The sequence below is a fragment of the Canis lupus genome, chromosome 2 (assembly GCF_011100685.1).
Source record: "Canis lupus familiaris isolate Mischka breed German Shepherd chromosome 2, alternate assembly UU_Cfam_GSD_1.0, whole genome shotgun sequence".
In the NCBI taxonomy this organism is placed as follows: Eukaryota; Metazoa; Chordata; class Mammalia; order Carnivora; family Canidae; genus Canis; species Canis lupus.
The window spans coordinates 10,205,259-10,227,735 of record NC_049223.1 but is presented as its reverse complement, the minus strand read 5'-3'; the positions used below and the strand labels follow the sequence as shown (position 1 = coordinate 10,227,735).

General features: G+C 36.0%; 1 long non-coding RNA gene across 4 annotated transcripts in view; it reads left to right on the top strand.

Annotated features, from left to right (window-relative positions):
• The window catches only part of LOC111091340, a 35,298-nt gene extending 13,238 nt beyond the window's left edge, over nucleotides 1–22,060 (top strand). For all 4 annotated transcript variants that reach the window (XR_005355194.1, XR_005355192.1, XR_005355191.1 and 1 more), the window contains 2 exons: nucleotides 18,046–18,123; nucleotides 21,580–22,060. This is a non-coding gene — a long non-coding RNA (uncharacterized LOC111091340). The remainder of the gene's footprint in view (nucleotides 1–18,045; nucleotides 18,124–21,579) is intronic.
• Nucleotides 22,061–22,477: the final 417 nt, after the last annotated feature.

Genomic DNA, 22,477 nt, shown 5'->3' with positions numbered 1-22,477 from the left:
ACTCAGTTTCATGGCAGGATTCACTGCTTGAAGATGCTCCGGGATCATAAGGCTTCCCAAAGACTCAATTTTCAAAATAACTGTTAGGATTTCCACATAGCAGATCAGCAAATCATTTTTTCATTATAAATCTCTTTTGTTGGAAAACAATCTACTAGAATTCTAGGTAGTACGCTCACTTTAATGTTCTTCTTTTCTACAGAAATCTATTAAAAATAAATCCACAATCTTGCAGATTTAGCTAAAAGATTAATGCCAGACTCCTTAAAAAAGAAAATGACTAGGGTAGAATTCTGATTGAACAGCATGTGCTTCTCTCTCTCTCTCTCTCTCTCTCCTTTGGTTGTTTGATTCTGCTTTTTATTTTTTCAGTTTGGTTTTTGTTTTCATCAAAATTATAAGTGCATGGAGTTGAGTCAAGTAGTTCTTTTAAACACAATAGGAAGAACAATGGAGCTCTGGCTTCATTGTCCAACATGCATCTGCATTTCCCACCCTGTGGCGGCACCTTTTTCATAGTGACTGTTGTTCATAGTAATCTCTAGAACTCTTAAGTAGCTTCTAATGTTTCTTTGATATTTCTACTTTACAAATAATCGATAGGCTTCCCTCTAAGGAAAATGAAGATTCAAGTCTCTTTCACTCTCTCTCATCCCAACCAACCACCCGTATTATCTCACAAAGCTTGGTTAGATTACTGTTGAATTATTATATTTATGTCCATGTGGGAACATATATTAACCCATAATAATTTTTCCATGCCTGTTACACAATACCTTTGTTTTACCTGGAATTAATAATTGCACATTTTTGGAAAGTTTTATACATACTTATCACTAACTCATCTGCAAATTTATGTTTAAAGATTTTATTTTTATTTATTTAAGAAACAAAGCAAGCATGAGTGGTAGGGAGGGGCAGAGAGAGAGAAGCAGACTCCTCACTGAGCAGGGAGCCCGATGTGGGGCTCCATCCCAAAACCCTGAGATCATGACCCGAGCTGAGGCAAGGCTTAACTGACTGAGCCACACAGGCACCCCAACACTCCAGTGTTTAAGCTTCATCTCAGAAGTTTCAAGCACATACAGTACTCCTAATAACTTCATCTTAGGGGAAACATCACCTTCTGACCTCTTCGGGTCTGGACAGGTTTCTTCCTGGGGCATCTCTCCAGCTGCCTCTTTCTTAACTCCTAATTTAAGATTAGAATCCTGTGCTTGGATCCTATATCTTCCTCATTGTTGGTTTAGCTTATTTTTTGATGGAGCATATTCTCAATAGCATCCTAAAAAAGCATGTGTGTGGGAAGTAAATTTTACAAAGCCTTGGTCTTTCTTCTTGATTGTGAATCATTTTCCCTTGGGGTATGTAAGGTATTACCACGGACTTCTTGCTTCCAATATTGTTTTTGAAAAGTCTAAAGCCACTCTGATTCCTGACCCTTTGTATGAACTCCCCATCTGGAAGCTTTTGGGTACTTCCCCCTATTTGAAATTCACAATTAAATGTTGGGTGTATTTCTATTTTTATAGGTTATGCTATCCACTCACTGGGCCCTTTTCATCTACAAACTCATCTTCCCTAAATCTGGGTAATTTCTCAATTTTTTTGCTCTGAGAATTTCTTCTCCTCCCTTTTTGTCTTTTTTCTCTCTGTTATTCAGATGTTACAATTTGCAGACTAAATCTTTAATTTTTGTGTTTTCCCTTTCTCTCTCATTCTCCTGTATCTCCTGTTGAATATTTTATTTCTATCATATTCTTATTTCCTGGAGCTTTCTTTTTATTGTTGTTTGCTGATTATTCAATTTATACAAAATCTGTTTTAGTGCATAGATATCTGCTTTCATCTTTCTGTAAAAATAAGCGCATTTTTTTCCTTCAGGCATAATCTTGGTTTCAAGTTACTTTTCTCTTCCAGTTTGTTTTGTTCACTTTCTTATTAGAAGCTTTTCCCAGACAACTAGTGATCTTGAAGCATTCACATTTAAAAAACAAAAATTGATTATGATTGCATGCTGATGAGCCTTCTTAACTGTGAGCCATGACCTTTATTAAAAGGAGATCTGCTGGATTTTTTGTTTGGAAACTGTGAGAGCGAGGTTTTTCTCCACCGACCCAGTCAGATTGCTCAGTGAAAACTCTTCCAGTCTTTTGCCTTGAGGCTAAAAGCCTGACCCCCTGTTTAGGGAGCCAAAGTGGGGAAAAGTTTGGGTGTCTCAAAACTCAGTTTGCAAAATTTCACTTATTACCCTCTTGTTTATAGAATGGTATCTCCATCCTCAAATCTTCTGGAAAGATTTCCAACCCAAAACCATCTGTTTCACCCAGGGTACTAGCATAAAACTGGTGGTAATTCGAATTAGGATAACTTTAAAATGGCTTAATAAAGGGAGTCTTTACAAAGGTATAGGCAGTGTGTAAAGTGTGTAAGGAAACCCCCAGGTAGAGTTAAACATCTTGTTGGTACTACCTGTAGGCCCAAGGAATGAGAGAAGGTGAAGGTTGTTAGAAACCAAAAGGAAAAAGTTCCATCTTTGTAGGCCAACTTCTGAGGAAATGTGACCTTCAGTGAAGAGAGGAAGTCACCCCAAGGGAACCTCACAGAGAGGAATCTTGGAGGATAAATGCCCTTGATTAACAACCTCCCATCTCCCATCAGGGCTCTCCATTGGTCAAACCCAATGGGAAACCAAAGGACAAAGGGATCCATCAATTTAACCTATACAAATTAGCCTCCTCAAGCTAAGAAAAAGTGGAAAGGATGGAGAATGCATCTAAAAGGACACTTGAGAGATATCCAGCACATCTCTAATAAATAACCTCAATCTTATGCTGGAGTGATACATACCAGCCATCGGGGTGTGTGGAGGGGGAGGGAAATTCCGAGAGTCTAACTGCTCTTAAACTGACTTCCCATTAACACTTCCACTTTGGGTTCCATTTTTTTCTAGCTTTATTGAGGCACAATGGCAAATAAAATTGTATATACTTGAAGTGTACCTATGATAATTTAATATACATAGACATTATGAAATGATGACCAAAGTCAGATTAATTAACATTCATCACTGCCCATATAGCTTTTGTGTGTATGATAAGAATACTTAAGACCTAATCCCTTAGCAAATTCCAAGTATAAAATACAGTACTACTAACTATGGTAAATCCTTGAAGAACAGGAGTTTGAACTTCATAGGTCCATTTACCTGTGGATTTTTTACAATACAGTGCTATAAATATATTTTCTCTTCCTTCTGATTTTCCTAGGAACACTTTCTTTTCTCTAGCTTACTTTACTGTGAGAATATGCTATATAATACAAATAGTGTACAAAATATATGTTATTTGTCCCTTTATGTTATCAATGAGGTTTCTGGTTAATAGTGGACTACTAGTTAAGTTTTGGGGGAGTTAAAAGCTATACATGGATTTTGTACTGCAGGTGTCAGCACCCCTAACCATTGTTAACTGTCGACATCGTTCAAGGGTCATCTGTACAGTCATTATGCTCACATTACATCCCGAGAACTTCTTCGGCTTATAATGGAAAGTTTGTGCCCTTTGATCAACATCTCCCATTTCCCCCTATATCTAAACCCCTGACAACCACCATTCTGCTCTCTGCTTCTATGAATTCAATGTTTTTAGATTCCACATATAAATGAGATCATACAATATTTGTCTTTTTGTCTGGCTTATTTCATTAAGTATAATGTCCTTCAGGTTCATTCGTGTTGTCCCAAATGACAGTATTTCTTTACTTTTTATGGCTCAATAATAATCTACTATTCACATATGCCACATTTTCTTTACCTATTTTTTCACTGATAGACACTTAGGTTGTTTCAATATCTTGGGTATTGCACATAATACTGCAATGAACATAGAGGTGCAGCTATCTCTTTGAGCTTCCAATTTAATTTTCTTTGGAAATACATTCAAAAGTAAGATTTCTGGATCATATGGCAGTTCTAGTTTTAATTTTTGAGGACCTTCTTGCTGCATCTATAATGGCAGTACCAATTTACGTTCCAGTCAATAGCGCCTAAGGGTTCCCTTTTATCCACATCCTCACCATCACTTGCTATCTCCTGGCTTTTTCATAAAAGACCTTCTAAAAGGTATGAAATTATATTGCATTCTTGTTTTGACTTGCATTCTCTGATGGTTAGTGATTAGTGAGCACATTTTCATATACCAACCACATGTATATCTTCTTTGGAAAAAATGTGTATTCAGCTCCTTGACCCATTTTTTTAATTGAGTTATTATTTTGCTGTTGAGTAGTATGAGTTCTATATATATTTTAGACTTTAACCCCTTATCAAACATGTTGTGTGAAAATCTTTTCTTCCACTTCATAAGTTTTCTTTTCATTATGTTAATGGCTTCTTATGCTGTGCAGTGGTTATAGTTTTAATATAGTCCCACTTATTTATTTTTCTTTTTGTTGCCTGTGCTTTTATATCCAAAAATTCATTGCCAAGATCACTGTCAAGGGGTTCTTACACCATGTTTTCTCCTGGGAATTTTATGGTTTCAAGTCTTACATTTAAGTCTTTAATTCATTTCAAGTTAATTTTTTGTATATGGTGCAAGAAAAAAAGACCAAATTTCTTTTTTTTACACATCTGATATTCCGTTTTTCCAAAACCATTTATTAAAGAGATTATCCATTCTACATTTTGTGTTCTTGGCCCCTTCTCAATTACTAGTTGACCATGTATGTGTGGGCTCATCTCTGGGTTCTGTTACATTGGTTTATGTGTCTGTTTCTGTTGTTGTTTTCCAGTTCTTTCAATGTGTGTGCCTGTTTTTATGCTACATACTGTTTTGATGACTACAGGAAGTGTAACACCTCCAGTTTTGCTCATATTTCTTGAGATTGTTTTGTCAATCCAGTGGTTTTGATGGTTTCATATAAATTTTAGGATTGTTTTTTTCTTTTTTTTAAAGATTTTACTTATTTATTCATGAGAGACAGAGAGAGAGAGAGAGAGAGAGAGAGAGAGAGAGGCAGAGACATAGGCAGAGGGAGAAGTAAGCTCTATGCAGGGAGCCCAATGTGGAACTCGATCCCGGAACTCCAGGATCACGCTCTTGGCCAAAGCAACCACTGAGCCACCCAAACATCCCGGGATTGTTTTTTTCTATTTCTGTAGAAAATGGCATTGGAGTTTTGACAGGAATTGTACTAAATCTGTATATCACTTTGTCACTTTCTCTAGTGTGGATATTTCAGCAATATTAAATCTCCCAGTCAATGAACAGAGTATATCTTTCCATTTATCTGTGTTTTCTTTAATATCTTTCGTTAAATGTGTTATAATTTTCAGTATGCAAGTCTTTCACCTCTTGATCAAGTTTATTCTTAAGTATTTTATTCTTCTTGTTGATCTTGTGAATGAGATTGTTTTCTTAATTTCTTTTTTGGATAGTTCATTGTTAGTATATGGAAATGCAATTGAGTTTTATATGTTGATTCTGTGTTCTGCAACTTCACCGAATTCATTTATTCTACAAGTTTTTTAGTGGAATTTAGGGTTTTCTATATAAAGATCATGTTATCTGCAAACACAGACAATTTAACTTCTTCCTTTCTGATTTGGATAGGAGTCAGGGATCTCCTATTGCACTATCTTGCTGATGTCACTCTTTTGCCACCTTTAACCTTATTTCAAGATGTGCCTGATACTGCCAGACCCAGAGCCTTTCAGGGCTTTGCCTTAAGAATCAGCTTTCTCAGACCTGTCAGATAAAATGCCACTATCTTATCTACAGCATTCTGCAATTTGATGATTATTTCTCCTCTCCCATCTCTTATTTTTCGAACTTTTTGTTAAAAAGCCTGTAACTGTCATTTACCAAGACTTGAGAAAGGATCAATGGTTAACAGATATGTTCATTCATCCACATTTTAAAAGTTTTTAAGAAATTTTAAGACATTCACTGAATTTGGCAATGGGAAAGTTAGTGATAGCTTTAGCAAAAATAGTTTCAGGAAATAACTGTATGTGTTGGTGGGGGAGCAGAGAGGAGAGAAAAGGAGGCTGTAGTATAGTGAAGAGACGAAATTAATGGGCGGAGCAAAGGACACAGAAATAGACTCTTTTGAAGGAATTTGAAAAGAGAAGTGGCGGTAGAGACATTAGTGGTGATTGGTGTTAACTAGAAGGAGAAGATGGCAGGCCACAGAAGTTGCTAGCCTGAGGAATTCAGACTTTATTCTGAGGCAAGAAAGTAGGCATGGAGAAGAAAAATACATATGGACCAACATTTATATCACAATGATTAATTTAGGAGAATGAAATGGGAAATCATTATATTATAAATTGCAATCTAGCCAGGCTTGAGAAAAAGACAGAAAAATGCCATAGATTTGTTTTCAAAACACCAACTCTGAACTTTCTGATCTATATCACATGAGGAGCTCATTATTACCTGGAAATAAAGAGAATTTCAAAACAAAACAAAACAGCTCTTTACTACTACTTTAGGAGTTGTAACAAACTGAGGAGGCTTAGTCATGACTATTTCTAGTTCCTCCTGATAGCACTTGGATAATTTGGTTAGGTGTAGTATCACCAAAGGCCAGTAGTGTGAATGTGACTATGTCTCATGACCAAGGGGAAATTTACAAGTAGATAGGCTCCCATACCCCAACGACCAAAACCAAATAAATAATAATGCATTTGGGGCTAAGCAACAGGAAAGGATGAATACTTATTTTTGAGATGAGCTGTGCTACACACAAGGAAAAAACCTGTGAAATAACTCCCTCCCTGCCATTATTTTTCAACCCTACAATTTGATTGGAGAACCAAGGAAGATTAAATTAAAACTAAAGTTCAGCTTCACAGGGTCAGAATAGGGGGCCCAGAAAGTTTTCTGGGAAAGATATTTGCATTCATTTACCCTTTTTATACCTACCAACTAACAATTTGAAAAAAGTAAGTTTCAGCAAATATTTGTATCAGCATTTGCAAATATCTTCAACTAGAGCAATACTATCTAGCGAATAATGGTATCTAGATAACAAGGGAGATAGTGATTCAATTAATACTGGCTTTAGAATGCATCAGGGATAGTCATCTCTTTCTTATATTTACCAAACTTTCCTGTCTGTTAATTAGGAAAGCAAGAGGATTATCAAGTTTAAATCAGACTCATTTTTCCTGTCTTCAAGAGCTCTTCACAGCCACCACCTACTCCCTTTATAATCAACTTTGTTGGACTTTGTAGTACATAGTCTTTGTTTGCAAGCCGGGAGAATGAGCTTTTTGATCAGATTAGGAAATATTTCAATGCTCCCATCATGAAAAACTGTTACATTGCCTGTTCATATGGAGACTGTGGGGCTGATTCTGTCCTCCAGAGCACACATATAGTTTCAGGTGAGGTTCCAGGGAACCATGAAAGCCCGTGAGAAAGTCAACCTTTAGCTGCTAACTACTGAATTGCAAAGAAATAACTCAATTGACCTACGTAGATCACACCAGAGTGGCCCAAGCACAAGCCCAGGATACCAATGGGGCCACTCAAAATTTCACATTCAACAGTCACGCTTTGACTTTGGCTCGAGCCTCACATTTTCTGACTTTTCTATTTTTCCACAGATCAGTGATTTCAGTAGCATTCAAGTTCTTCACCTGTGTCTTCCAAATATTATTAAAGTCAATATAGTCTACAAAAATAGTACTAAACATTCTGGTTTTTCTCCCAGCCATTCATACTCCCAAATTTACTCCTCCTACAAAATATGAAATTTGGGATACATGATAATAATGGAAAACACAGTCAGTTTTGCTATAATGTGACATGTTTCTTAAAACCATCCATGCTCTCCAAAAATTGTGCAGTTAACACTACAGGGTTTATGGGGAAAATGGTTAGGGGAACAACACTCAGAAATTTTGTCAGTGACACATTAAAAAAGATAGAAACTTAATTAAAACAGTAGTATAGGAGCACCTGGGTGGCTCAGTGGTAGAGCATCTGCCTTTGGCTCAGGTCATGATCTCAGGGTCCTGGGATTGAGTCCCGCATCGGGCTCCCTGCATGGAGCCTGCTTCTCTTTCTGCCTGTGTCTCTGCCTCTCTGTGTCTCTCATGAATAAATAAATAAAATCTTTAAAAAAATAAAAATAGAACACCAGTGTAATATTACACTACAGGCCATGGCAAGAAATGCACTAACACTATAATAAATATGGTGCTTTATCTTTAGAAGACCTGCAGCTTGCTTGAGGAAGTGGGCATGGCAAACATGGCAGCCTGTGAGCCATTGTAGAGGTGGAGGAGGAGCAGCCATAATGGGAGAGAAGCTGTAACTCCAGGTGTGGATGAGTGTGACTTATGCCTCATGGTGAACAGAGATCCCTGTAAATGTTTGAAGTGTGGGTGTTATGTATTCATAAGTGTGGGTATTTAGCTGGTGAATTTTTTGCTTTCACCTATGGTTTCTTGTAAATGAAGCCCTGCACAAGCAAACACAAAATTCTCATGTTCCAATTGTTCCCTAATACCATGTTCCACCCATCATGTTGGAATAAGTTCATGGTTTTTAGAGCAGGTATTATAATAGAACTGTCATCTCCTGCAATCCATGCACTTGAGGCACATCTTGGTCCCTGGACTTCCCTTAGCTTATCATTCTACCCGCAAACTTATGTCTGATTCATCCAGCTGCTGAGTCCTCTTCTTTACATCTGGTGAGAGATGGCAAAACAGTTAGAACCTCACAAAGTGCAAGAGTAAAGAAAAGGTCACATACCATCATTTAGTAATAATTGTCATCTGGTCACATTTTTTAAAAATAAAATGAATTGACCAGCCTCTTAATTCCATGAAGGAGAGAACTGTATCTTTTCTCTCTTTATCTCTGCTAAATTGCACAGGGCTTGACACCTACTAGTGTCCAAGGATGTCTGTAGATTATATGAGTATGTGTTTCACTACAATAACAGCTGTATCGTATCCCCTTATATCCCTAACATTCTGTTTGGGACTCTATAACAGAAAAATCAGCTTAAAAAGGAATAAACTAATAATAGAGTTGGTAGCAAAGTCTTAACACTAAGAACACCTAACACTATACATTATAAACTTTCAAGCACAGGAATCCATTCTGCTATTTTGTAAGATGAAAGTATCCATCAACTGATGAATGGATAAAGAACACACACACACACACACACACACACACACACACACACAGGAATATTAGCAGTAAAAAAGAATGAGATCTTGCCATTTGCATCCACATAGATGGAACTAGAGAGTATAACATTAAGTGAAATAAGTCAGTCAGAGAAAGACAAATACCATAAGATTTCCCTCAAGAGTGTATGTAATTCAAGAAACAAAAAAACAAAGTGGGTAAAGAAAGACAAACCAAAAAACAGACTCTTAACTATAGAGAATAAACTGATGGTCACCAGGGGGGAGGAGGATGGGTGAAATAAATGGAGGGGATAAAGAGCACACTTATTGTGATGATCACTTAGTAATGTACAGGATTATTGAATTACTTTATTGTACACCTGAAACTAATACAACATTGTATGTTAACTACACTAGAAATAAAACAGAATAAAATAGAATAAAACAAATAAAATAAAATAAAATAAATAATAAAATAAAATAATAAAATAAGGGAGGAACAAGCAATCCTAAAGACATATAGCAAGGTTTAAGAAAGTGTGCTATGTAAGTGACTAAAATATCAGGCCTAGAAGGCCCTTTATTACTTTTTCTGTGGCAGAAACTTATGGCCTAAAGTTTCTACCACCAAAATTTGCAAAAAAAAATAAATAAATTCTTGCTTGTACTGATTTGAGTCCCAAATCTTTATCAAATCCTTAAGAATCACAGAGCTTTTTAGCTGCTTTGCAAGGATTTGAGAAGTATGTGGCCGCTTCTAAGCTGGAAGAGAAAGCAAACTAGTTAAGCCAAGGAGATTTTCTGGAAAAAATGTTCTATGATGTTCTTCATCTAAAGCACTAAATAGAAATTGCACATTCAGATGTTTCCTTCAAAAAGCACCTATTTAGTTTGGTAACTAAGCATCTAATTCCCTGTAGTTAACAATGTTTACTCAGTCTCCTCCATTTGTTCTTAAAGATATTACAAATGGGAAAATTATCAGAGTCAGTACATTTCTTACACAAAAATAAGTTAGATTTCAAAATAGTAAATGGCCAATTTTCATGTGATAAAGCCCGTATGAAATTACAAGATCACAAAATAAAATCGCGTGCCTTTGGAGAAATGTGTTGATAAATATTTTGGAAAGAGCAAAAATCTACTGAAAAATGATCTTGTCAAAGAAATTTGTAATAAAATCAATAAACTGGGAATCAGAATATATGCCCATTCTTATTACCAATTGTAAGACTTACAAGGGCCCTCAAATGCCTTTATTTATGAAAGAAATGACTGAATACAGCCAGTTGCACTAAATTCTGGATTCTAATTGGGATGAAAGAGACATATGACATACCATCCCCCAAAGGGTCAATTTTATTTCAATGATCAAATGCTTAATGGAGAATAAGAAAGTATAAGCACAACCAAAGAACCCCTACAAATATTGACCTTGTTTCGGAAAGACTTGTACTGTGGAAAACAAAGTCACAAATTCTCAGACATTCTAATTTTGTTGCATCAGAAAGGACAGGTTTTCTGCCATTGTTACTAGGCAGCTTTTAAGCAAAAGAGCACTAAAGTTAATAAAAGAGATATAAGATTAAATTCTTATAAAAGAGATAAATTCAATAAAATAATAAAAAAATAAAATAAATAAATAAAATAAAATAAATAAATAAATAAATAAAATAAATAAAATATTTTAAAAAATATTTTAAAAATATTTAAATATTTAAATAAAATATTTTATTTATTTTTTTTAAAATATTTTTTAAATATTTTAAATATTTTAAAAAAATAAATAAAATATTTTATTTAAATAATAAATAAATAAATAAATAAAATAAATAAAAAAATAAAATAAATAAATTCAATAAAAGAGATATAAGATTAAATACACAGCTATCTCTTTGCTATGAGGCATATGCATGGCATATTGTCTCTGCCTTCTAAAAGCTTACGATCTAAATAGGAAAAAATAAGATCAATAATACAAGAATTAAATATTACCCAAAAACTGTCCAAGAGACATCACAAAGCAATGTATTGTTGTTTACAAAGTGCATTTATGACAATCTTTTCCTTTCTTTTGGAAAGGTATATATAAAATCTAATTATTTATATTGTTAACTCAATGCCAAGCACTACATTATTGTGCTTGCACTACAATAAATATTAACTTATTACAATAAGAGATTCAGAACATAGCCAGATTCGGTAACACAAATAATTCAATAAAAGGAAAGAAATCCTTTGTCTCTGAGTCATGAAAACCCTACAAGGGATTCATATTTCTTTTGGCAAGATGAATTTTCAGAAGGCTTAATAGGGAAGTACAAAATTGATTTTGAATAAAAGCAACACATATTTTAATGAAGTGATTAAGTGCTAATCACTGAGAAAATAAATGATTCAGCATTCCTTCAGATTTGGTAAGAACTCAGCCGTATGTGGCCAACAAGGAAAATTAGTCATAACACATATAATCACATGGGTTTGATCCTTTCATCCTCAGCCCTTATCTACTTTTCTCCCAGATATTCTTAGTTTAGTGATAACTTTTCCTCCCCACCAGCATTCCCCTTGGCTTCAAAATTTACTATCCCAGGATTCCTTCAAAACTGCTCTCAAAAATCATTAATGACCTCCATGTTGCTGCCTCCCATGATCAATTCCCAGGCATCATACTTGACCTCTAGAGGGGCAAACTCTCTCAGGGTTAATCACTCCCTCATCTTTAATACACTGTCTTTGGTGGACAACACAACCACTTGGTTCTTCCCCTGCCTAGGTGGTCTCTTTTCCCTACTTCTGAATATTGGATTACCCAAGGGCCCAGTCTTTGCCTTCCTTTCTATCTCCATTCACTCCATACATGACCTCATCCATTGCCCATAGTTCTTTTTTTTTTTTAATGATAGTCACAGAGAGAGAGAGAGAGAGAGAGAGAGAGAGAGAGAGAGGAAGGCAGAGACATAGGCAGAGGGAGAAGCAGGCTCCATGCACCAGGAGGCCGACGTGGGATTCGATCCCCCGTCTCCAGGATCGCTCCCTGGGCCAAAGGCAGGCGCCAAACCGCTGCGCCACCCAGGGATCCCCCCATTGCCCATAGTTCTAAACACCACCCTTATACCTCCATCTGAGGGTGTATATCTCCAGTTCAAAATGCTCCCCTGAACTCTAGACTTGAATATTCAACTGCCAACCCGATTCCTTCACTTGGATATATCTGAAGCATCTCAGACCTAAAACATCCAAAACAGAACTCCTGGTATTCCCCCACCTCCCACTCAAACCAGAGTCTATCATTTCAGTTAACGGCAACTCCAACCTTCTAGCTTTTCAAGCCAAAAACTGTTTCCTAATCTATCAGGAAATCAAGGAAGCTCTACTTCTACATCTATCCTGCCACTTTCACAGCTGTCTCTATCAAACCACCATCAGCTCTCATCTGAATTGTTGCAATCACCCCAAAATAGGTTTCTTTGCTTTATCTTTGCTACCTTGTAATATATTCTCAGAGGAGTGATCAGAGTGCGACATATATAAGTCAGATCATGTCACTCCTCTACTCAAATGACCATGACCCTGAAATGGCTCCATGTTTCATTCAGAATAAAGGCCAAATCCCAATGGCCTTCAAGAGTCTACACATCAGGTCTCCTGGTTTACTTGTCTTGCTTCATCACTGACCATTCATTCTCCTCTCACCTCACTGGACTGCAGGCACACTGGCCTCCTGGCCCCTGCTCAGATCTCACCATCTCACGGACACCAATCCTGACCACCTTGTTTAATAAAGGAACCTGTTGCCACCCAACCCCGTTAACCTTTCCTGTTGTTTTTTTTTTTCCACAATACTTGTTATCTTCAAACATACTTTAAAATGCATTCCTTTATGTTCATTTTTATTGTCTTTTTTTTTTCCTCCAGGGATCTTTGTTTTTTTTTTTTTTTGCTTGGTGATATACCTAAGCACCTAATACAGAGCTTAGCACAGTCTGCATTTCATTGATACTTGAGGAAAGATTGAGTAATTCAGTTATTTCCCAGTGGCTCAGAGAAAGTACTGGAATCAAGTTCAATTCCTCACTTTCCCTAAGATCCACCCAATCCATCAGAAAGATCTTGTCATTCCTGGCTTTGAAATCTATCTAGCATATAACCACTTCTCACTCCACCCCTATTGCTCTGGTCTGGGGCCCCATCATTTACAGTCAGTACTAGCACAATAACCCTCCACTTGGCTTCCCCACTTGCACCCTTGTTTTTTCTTACAGTCTATCTTCACAGAACAGCCAGAGAGACTTACAAAATCCTTAACCATTTAATGTTGCTCTTCTCAAAATCTTTAAATGATTCCCATCATGCTAAGAACAAAATCCAAATCCTAACCTTAGTAAGGCTCTTCTTGATTTGAACCCTATCTATGCTCAAAATTGATTGCTTTCCACTTGCTCACTCCACTCCAACAAAAATTGGCTTTCTATACGTTCCCCTGAAAGGCAAATTTAGTCCCGCATTAAAACCTTTGTACTTCTTCCTTCTTCCAGATTTCAAATTTTCTCATGGCTCATTTTCTCCCTTCATTTGTCTCCTCCCTTGAATGATGTGAAAGCCTCAAAATCTCCCCTCACCACCCTACAGAAAACAGTCTCTTCTCTCACTTTCAATATTTCTTTCAATTCTGCTTTGTTTTTCTTCATAATGTACATTACATATAATAACACTATTCTGTGAATATATACCATATATTTGTTTATTGACTCGTTCCTCCAAAATATAATCCCCACAAATCAAGGATTTTGTTCTGTCCACTGCTCTGTCTCTGGTGCCTAGGACGGTTCCTGCACACAGTACATACTCAACAAATATTTGCTAAATGAATGAGTGAATTATCAGGAGATTTAACTTTTGAACTGAATGAAGTATCAGAAACATATTCTAATCCATTTGTTTTTAATGTTAATAAGTATCGAACATTCAACAGATTGAGCTTTGGTCACCAGTATAAAATATGAAGTGACTTGAAGCAATCCATATCATTACTTGGTTTCAAAAGTGTAGACAGACTCAATTTAAGTTCTAGGCATAAATATGGCCAAGTCTTTTTATGAAAATCTGTGACTTCTTTCTAAATGGAATAACCTTGTTCTGAAAAATTGAAAAGGGTTTTATTTCCATCTATTCAGCTCTTACCTCATGTAGAAATTCAACTATGTAAGTTAGTTGCTGAAGCAAGAATGAATAATCCCAGAACAAGGCTTTGCTTGAGATTAGAGTCACAAATCATAATCACTTGGATACTGTCCCACCATCCAGATGCTCAACCAAAAAGAATTCTCTTTGAGGTTTCTCCCACTACAAATTTTTACATTACAGGCAATGCTTTGCTGAGTATTTATGGCTAACGTAGACAGACACACCCCTAAACACTTAGTAAGATTTTTATCTACAAAACTCCAATATGTTATTTCCTGTAAATTTGTCATCCTTCTACCTAAGTTGTAACCAGAAAAAATAGCGATAAGGAGGAAAAAAATATGATAAAAAATATATACTGACATATCAGATGATTGCTACTGTTGGTTTTATCTTGTTCTGGACTTAGGTTTTGTCTGTGTTGTAATAAATGTTGATTTCTGATAAAGTTTCATCAAATGTTGACTTTCTTCCCTCAGGTTTTGTCTAAGTGCAAACCATGTGGAAATAATTACAATGTGCCATTATACATACATGAATTGTTTTATTAGTAGAGCATAGAAACATCTTTGAGAATTGGCTAAAATCTCAATAATGGTGTATGCAGTAATCCCTGAGCTATTTGCTAAATATTTGAGCAAACAGAGCATTGTTTATTTAGTTCTTGTTAGCTCCCCATGTGCATTCTTGGAATGAGGTTGTAGGTTTTCTGTTTGATTTTAAGGGAGGCCACAACCAGAAAATCAGAAGGCTGAACTAGAGAAGCTACACAATCATTCTTTAGAAAATTTTTTTTCTGATTCCTCACCTGTATACAATGACTTCCCTGGCTCCACGGTATCTCCTGATGATTGTTGCTTTGCCTGGTCTCACCCTTTACATGCAGGCACTAAACAATTCTAACATTTTGTAACCACTGGAGATTATGGCCTTTGGTGGCCTGGGGATTCGAAAGACTTTTAAGTCATGAGTTCCAGAGTAAAATGATGCTCCCACAGCTGGGTCTAAGAGGTCCCAGGCTTGTTTCTGATTGTTCCCTCCTACATTTCCAACTGTAAACAATGACCTCCCAGTCCAAACTGTCAGAGGGAAACATTTTCTCTTCCAGTCCCTGTTTTTCTCCTTCTCAACCAAAGACAATCAGCACTTTCAGTAGCATGAAAATTAAGAGTGGATGAATGTAAACAATTTTCTATTCCATCTTCCTTCCCAAAGCAGGATCACACCCTGATCTCAGGAGAATGGTAGCTTAGTACCAGAAGAGCTTGATAGCACCTGAAGATAGTCTCCTTCTGACCTATTCAACCTAATTGACTGTTTTTTGCAGTCTGGGCCTCTCTCAAGTCATGTTCAGTGGCAGAAAATGTCACAAAACTTTTAATGGGAAAAAAATCCTTGAACCACATATTTAGCAGCTGTACTCCGTTATATTGTCTTAACTTGTTCTCATCATTTAAAATTAAGATTATTCAGCATGAAAATTCTGTTTGTAAGACAGACTCATTTTCAGCGTTTGGGGCCAGGATACTTGATTGGGTTGTGCCAACTCATATCTTTTGTAGTTCAGTATCCTTGAGCAGTTTTTAATGGAACTGGGTAAATAATCAAGATGTTTGGAGCAGAGGCATCAGAAAGGTTATAAGATGGTTTATGGATCAGAGCCTTTGCTCCTGAGCTTTCCAATTTACTTCTCAAAAAAACAGAGAAAGAGAGAATAAAAATTTATATCAATATTTCCATTGCTAGTGGGTTATTTTCAGCCATTTTTGATAATTTAATATTTTGCAATTATAGATACAAAGATACATGAATAAATGAAAAAATATTTTAACTTAGATACCAAATTACTTTTTAAATTTTAGAACTGTCCTTTTATTTGAGGGGGAATTATGGGGAAAAATACTTAATTAAGTTATTTGATTACAACCTAGGGATATTTCAGATAATAATATATAATAAATGCCTCCTGAGTTTTAGAAATCACAATACATTTGATTCCAATTCATTTAAATTTCAGTTTTCCTTCTTTCTCTGGATTTAATATTCAGAACACTATTAATTTAACAAAGATCTATTTTTTCCTTCCCATGTCAGATCTATGTAAAAAATTAGTTACTTAAGTTAAAAAACTCTAAGAGGATAAAAATTGAGAACAGAGCTTTGTAACTTTCGTGTTAACTGAAAACATCATACTATTTAAAGCCTAATAAAGTTTGTAGTGGATTTTCTTCTATTTCAGAAAGAGTTGGTACTTTTGCCTGGCTTCCTTGTCAGCCCATTGGGTTTCAAATATAATAATTTTATTACATATACCACAGTATTGGCTCTACTGGATCAGTTTTTCTGGGGGAAAAAAGATATGCCTTTTTAGATATTCAGATTCAAATCTTCTTTAGCTTATGGAAAATTTTCTTATATTACAGTTTGAATTTTTTAACTCAAAAGCCCTCCTTTTTACCCTGCTCTGCTATACAATATGTTAAATTTATATTATAACTCATTGGCAGACTATAATATTTAGGAATGCCTATTTTATATGAGGCTCTGAGCTATTTTACATATGTTATTGTATGAACATATATGTTACATATTTACAACCCCATGAGATAGGCACAAATATTTTTATAGCTGATGACCAAGGTTTCAGAGCTAATAAGTGGCAGAGCTGGGATTTGAACAATATTTTTTCCCTTTACAAACCACGTATTTTCCAGTGTATCATCATCACAAACAAAAAGTGGATGGATATACACAAATTATATAATAACATAGAAAGGAATATATAATTTTTATACCAAGCATTTTAGATAATAAATTATCTGAATATAAATATAAAAAATTTAAAAGCAATATAAAAATTTATTTTATTTTTTAAAGATTTTATTTATTTATTTGACAGAGATAGTGGGAGAGAGAGCCAGAGAGCACAAGACAAGCAGGGCAAACAACAGAGGGAGAGGGAGAAGCAGACTTTGCACTGATCAAGGAACCTGATGTGGGGCTCCATCCCAGAACCCTGGGATCATGACCTGAGCCAAAGGCTTAACTGACTGAACCACCCAGGCATCCCATGTAAAAAAATTTTAAATGGACAATCTGAGCAGATTTTTTTTAATGCTGCCATTTGGTTATCCCTTCATTATAGACACAGCAATGACAGCATCTGTTTAAGGTAGAAATTCCATTTCTGAGAGAAAAAATGGTGTAAAAACAGTGATTTTTTTTTTAACTACAGCACTGGATGTTTCTGTTAAGTACAATGATGATACACTTTTATTTTAATGTACAAAGCTTTCCAGGGGACCTATCTGTTGACCTTTTGTAATAACTTATTTTAAAAGAGAAAGATGCAACAAGCTGAAGCTCCAGGTATATATGAGTCAGAAAAAATATTTTTTACATTTATCTAGTTGTCTCCTTATTCCATAGATGATAAAAATTGAAGGCAAGTATCCAAGATTATGGAATAGCCAGTTCAATTTCAACCTGGGGCTTCTTTGAGTACTTGAAACAGTCTCTAGTAAGAGAAAAGAAAGACATTAATAGGAGTTTGGTATAATTTGGGACTATTCTTATCTTACAAGATGATTTCCTTTCTTAAATTAATTTTGACCTTCAAGAATGGGATTGAATAGAGGAATTTTGACTCTGTGCAGTCCCTGAAAAACTTTTTGTGGTTATTGTTTTAATGACAGATTTTTAGTGCTTGGAAGACTCTTCCTTTGACCTTTTATATAGAAGCAAGCTATAGATGTATGGCTACGCCACCCCAGGTAGGTCACTAATGGGTGTCCCTGTGATTTGTTCAAACCATTAAAGTATCTCTTTATTAATGGGGGGGGGGGGGCAACTGCAATATAACACACACCCAGACAGAATAAACTGTATTCTGGCAGCATTCACTGAGGCATTAGAGAATCTGAATGCTCACTGTACAATGAGATTATAGTGAATGAATCTAATATTAATAAACTTCAATTTTATATAATGACTTCTGTTATTGACTGCCCAGGTCTTCTCAAGGGAAGAGCTTCTCTTTGATCTGATATATATGTCACTTCTGGTTTTGAAGCACTACTTTGCTAATTCTTCTTTTTTTATTAGTATATAGTCTTCTCGGTCCAGTCTAGTATGAAATGAAGTTGCTGCTTCTATGTTTGGGGTGTATAACATAAACCATAGACATTTTTTATTTTCTTTGTGTGTGATTCAGTTTAAGTACTTGTAGTTTAAAATGATCGTTCTGGAGGTGCCTGGGTGGCTCAGTCAGTTGAATGTCCGACTCTGGATTTCGGCTCTGGTCATGATCTTGGGGTTATGAGATGGAGCCTCACATTCTGTGCTCATCATGGAATCTACTTGTCCATCTTCTTCTGCTCCTCCCCCTGCTTGCTTGCTGTCTCTCTCTCTCTCTCGCTCTCTCTCTCTCTCTCAAATAAATAAAATCTTTTTAAAAAGATCATTCTGGCCACCAAGTGGATAATAGATATAAGGGTAGCAGTTTTAGAAGAAGGAGATGAGCATGTAATCTGCATGTTACAGAGGTGGTTTGGTCTAGGATGATGGTAAAGAAATAACAATTTGCCGATTTCCTTTCTTTTTTGATGAGTTAACTGTAGAACTCACTGATGCATGGATGAAGTAGAAAAAATAATCAAGGATATTATCTAAACCTCGGGCTTGAGCAATTGCTAGATAATGAAGCATTTTTCTATGATAGGACTATAATAAAAATAGGTTTGGTAAAAAGGAAAAATCAAGGATTTCATTTTGGGCATATTAAACTTAAGAATCCTATTATACCTCTTCAGGAAGATATAAGATAGGTAGTGACAACAGGAAAGAAGTCCCAACTGGAAGTAAATTTGGGGGTTTTCAGCATCTATGTGATATTTAAAGCCAAGGGGAATGGATATAATAAAGATAAAGAATAGAAGAGAGCCCAGAAGCCAGTCCTGATGAACTTCAACATTTGGGGGTTGGGTGGAAGAGTGGGGACAAGAGAAACCCTGAGAGTGTCATCTCATGGAAGACCAGAGTAATGTTTTAGAAACAAGGAAATGCTCAGCTATGTTACATTCTGCTGTGAGTTCAAGTACGATATGGAGAGATGAGTGAACCAGTTGGGTAACATAAAATTAATTAGTGACATTGATAAGAGCAATTTTGGTGGAGTGATCATGGCAGAATTAGTATTATAAAGGGAGAAGTTGTGAAGGAGAGGTGGTGACAAAATGAGTTGTCAACACTCTTGAAAAGTTTCATCGTGACCAGGAACAGAGAAATATGACTTGTGAAACAAGGAGAGGCCTTTCAGTTTGGGCCTACATTTTATGTGCTACCCAGTGCAGAGGTCCTTGACCTTTATGGTGCTCATGTACTCTTCAAATTCCTTCCTTGGCCACAACAAACTGGGGAATTTACCATTTATTCATTTCATTTGTGCCATATACTTTAGGCAACAAATCCCCCAATAAATGGGCTGTTCCTGATTTTTCTAAAGCCAATGGATCATTTTCTTTTTCCTTTAGTGAAGAATGTCAGTTTATTTTTCTACTGTATTAGATAATAATGCTAATACTGATAAAATCCTATTGCCACACTGTTCTAAGAATTTTACCTAGATTTATTCATTGAATTCTCACAGCAACACTAGGAGTGCAGGAACAATTATTATTCTCATTTTATAGATAGACAAACTGGGGCTTAAATAAAGTTGAGTAACCTGCCCAAGATCAAAAAGTTTTAAAGTAGTAAAGCCACTTACTCCAGAATCCACAAGTGAAGCCAATAGTTTTTATACTTAAAAAATAGATTATTTTTAATGCTGAATTAGGTAGCATCCAAAATTCACAAAAGAAGAGGCAGAGGCCTGGAGATTTCTCCTCCTACTTGTTTCCTCTCTCTCCTCCTTCCTCTTCTGAGGCAGCCACTGACGAGATTCCATGGAAACGCAGAGATAATTGAGCTCACATCTGGATTTCACTCATGTAGGCTCTGTTCATGTAATCATATGTAATATTTTGATTTGTATTTATATAAATCAATTTAGCATGAATTCTTTCTAATCCAAATGTCTTCTTTCTGTATTTGTATTTTCTTGGCTGTCTTCATTCAAAGTTAGAATGCTTCTCTAAAGGTCTGCTTTCTGGTCTTTTCTCCATTCTTAGCACAACTGCAATGAGAGAATCTGAAAGCAGATTTCTCAGAATTAGTCATTTGCTTTTCTAATAAGTAGTACTCAGAGAAGGCTGTAGGCTTCTCTTTCAAGCAAAGTAGATGCAGGTCTGTCCTCATTTTGTAATTATCATAACGCATTAACACAATATATAATCACAACACCTATTTCAGAATTGGAAAATTCTTCATAAGGATTTCATAAAATGTATTTTACTGTTGTTGGTTGGGAAGGGGGTGTTGAAAACTTTTAGTGGGAAATTGTTTTTCAGTAAAAGGAGTAAGTATCAATATTACTGTAAGAATAGAAAAGTATATTAAGGCAAGCATGTAGAATTCAAAAGAAGTGAACAGTTTGCTTAAAAGTAGAAGATATGTTAAAATATCTATATCTCTCATTTCCTATGCTTGGAGATACCCACTAAATGGATAGAATTACTTATCTCTTACTGTTTCTCAGACAGGCTGTTCAGAGGTTGTATAGTGAACTTACATATTAGCAATTTACACATTGGAAATTTACCTTATGGTCACAAACTGATTGAAGTGGGGAAGAGAATCAATCAGTCAGATAATGGCAGAAGTTGCACTGCTTAAATGTCTTGACTGATTCAACAAAGGTTGAATTTTCACCAAAAGAATTCTGATCCTAATTACAAGCCTCTCAGTTTCATCTGAATATTACATACAGAACTCTGATAAGAGTGAATTCCACCTCATTAGTACAAAATGAAATAGAAGGGACATATTGATTTGACTTAAAAGCACACCAATATCTGTAGGAATTCCTTTAACCATTTGCCAGATCAATAAGATTTAATGCAACTAGCAAGTTACCTGTCCCTCAGTCTCCCAGGGGATGAGCATCTTTTTTCTGTCATCAGGCTGGGCTTGCTCAAATGAGTGAAACCAGCCTGGTTTATGATAAACTGTACCCCTCCTGCTCATCTGTAGTGAAGTTGATTTCACCTTTCCATTATTTGTCTGCCTTTATTCTGAGCACCAATAACCATGCTGCTTGATGTGAAACTCCCTGTCTCCGTTTCTCCTAGATCTTAATCTATGAGAGGAGGAAAAAATTTTTCATGTGATCTAATGCAATTTGGAGAGAATGCGCATGTTTCCCTGAGTTTTCAGAGAAGACATTATCTTATACTGGGGTAAGAAACTCCAATTGATGATGATCCAGCACACCAGCACACCCCCAAAGTCTGTCAGGAAGTGGTGGTCAATATGTTTTTTAGCTTCTACTCAGGCTCCAAGTTCTGGATTTATCAGCACCTTAAGGAGAGGTGAGGTGGGATTCAGGAAAAGGCCTATCCAGGTGATCATAGGTCAAAGCAAATTTAAGAAGTCAAGTTTAAATCTATTTCTGCAATTCCTTCAAAATCGTTTAAAATACCTTGGACAATGGGGCACCTGGGTGGCTCAGTGGTTGAGTGTTTACCTTTGGCTCAGGTGGTGGTCCCGGGTCCTAGGATTGAGTCCCATATCGGGCTCCCCGTGGGGAGCCTGCTACTCCCTCTGCCTTTCTCTCTGTGTCTCTCATGAATAAATGAATAAAAATCTTAAAAAAAATACCTTGGACAACTATGAATTCATTTGTTAGTATTTGAGGAAAGGTGCTTGTTGCTCTTATTTTATATTTGTTCTACAAATTGGCGTAACATGCTGTCTAAAATAAAGCAGATTTTGAATTTTTATTCACATCTTAGGTACAGGTTTAGTCAAAATGTTGCCTTCCTGCATATGAGGAATAAGTCCATTTATTCAGGAAAAGGAAACAATTTTAAATATCTCAAACATCAAAACATGAGATCATGGCCAGGATAAGACCTGTATACAGAGAGTCTCGATTTCAATCATCTGTGAACGGCTCAATGCATTACAGACCGTGGGTATGGTGCAGGATATTTGTCCTTAGCATACTTTAACTGCTTCCACAATTAT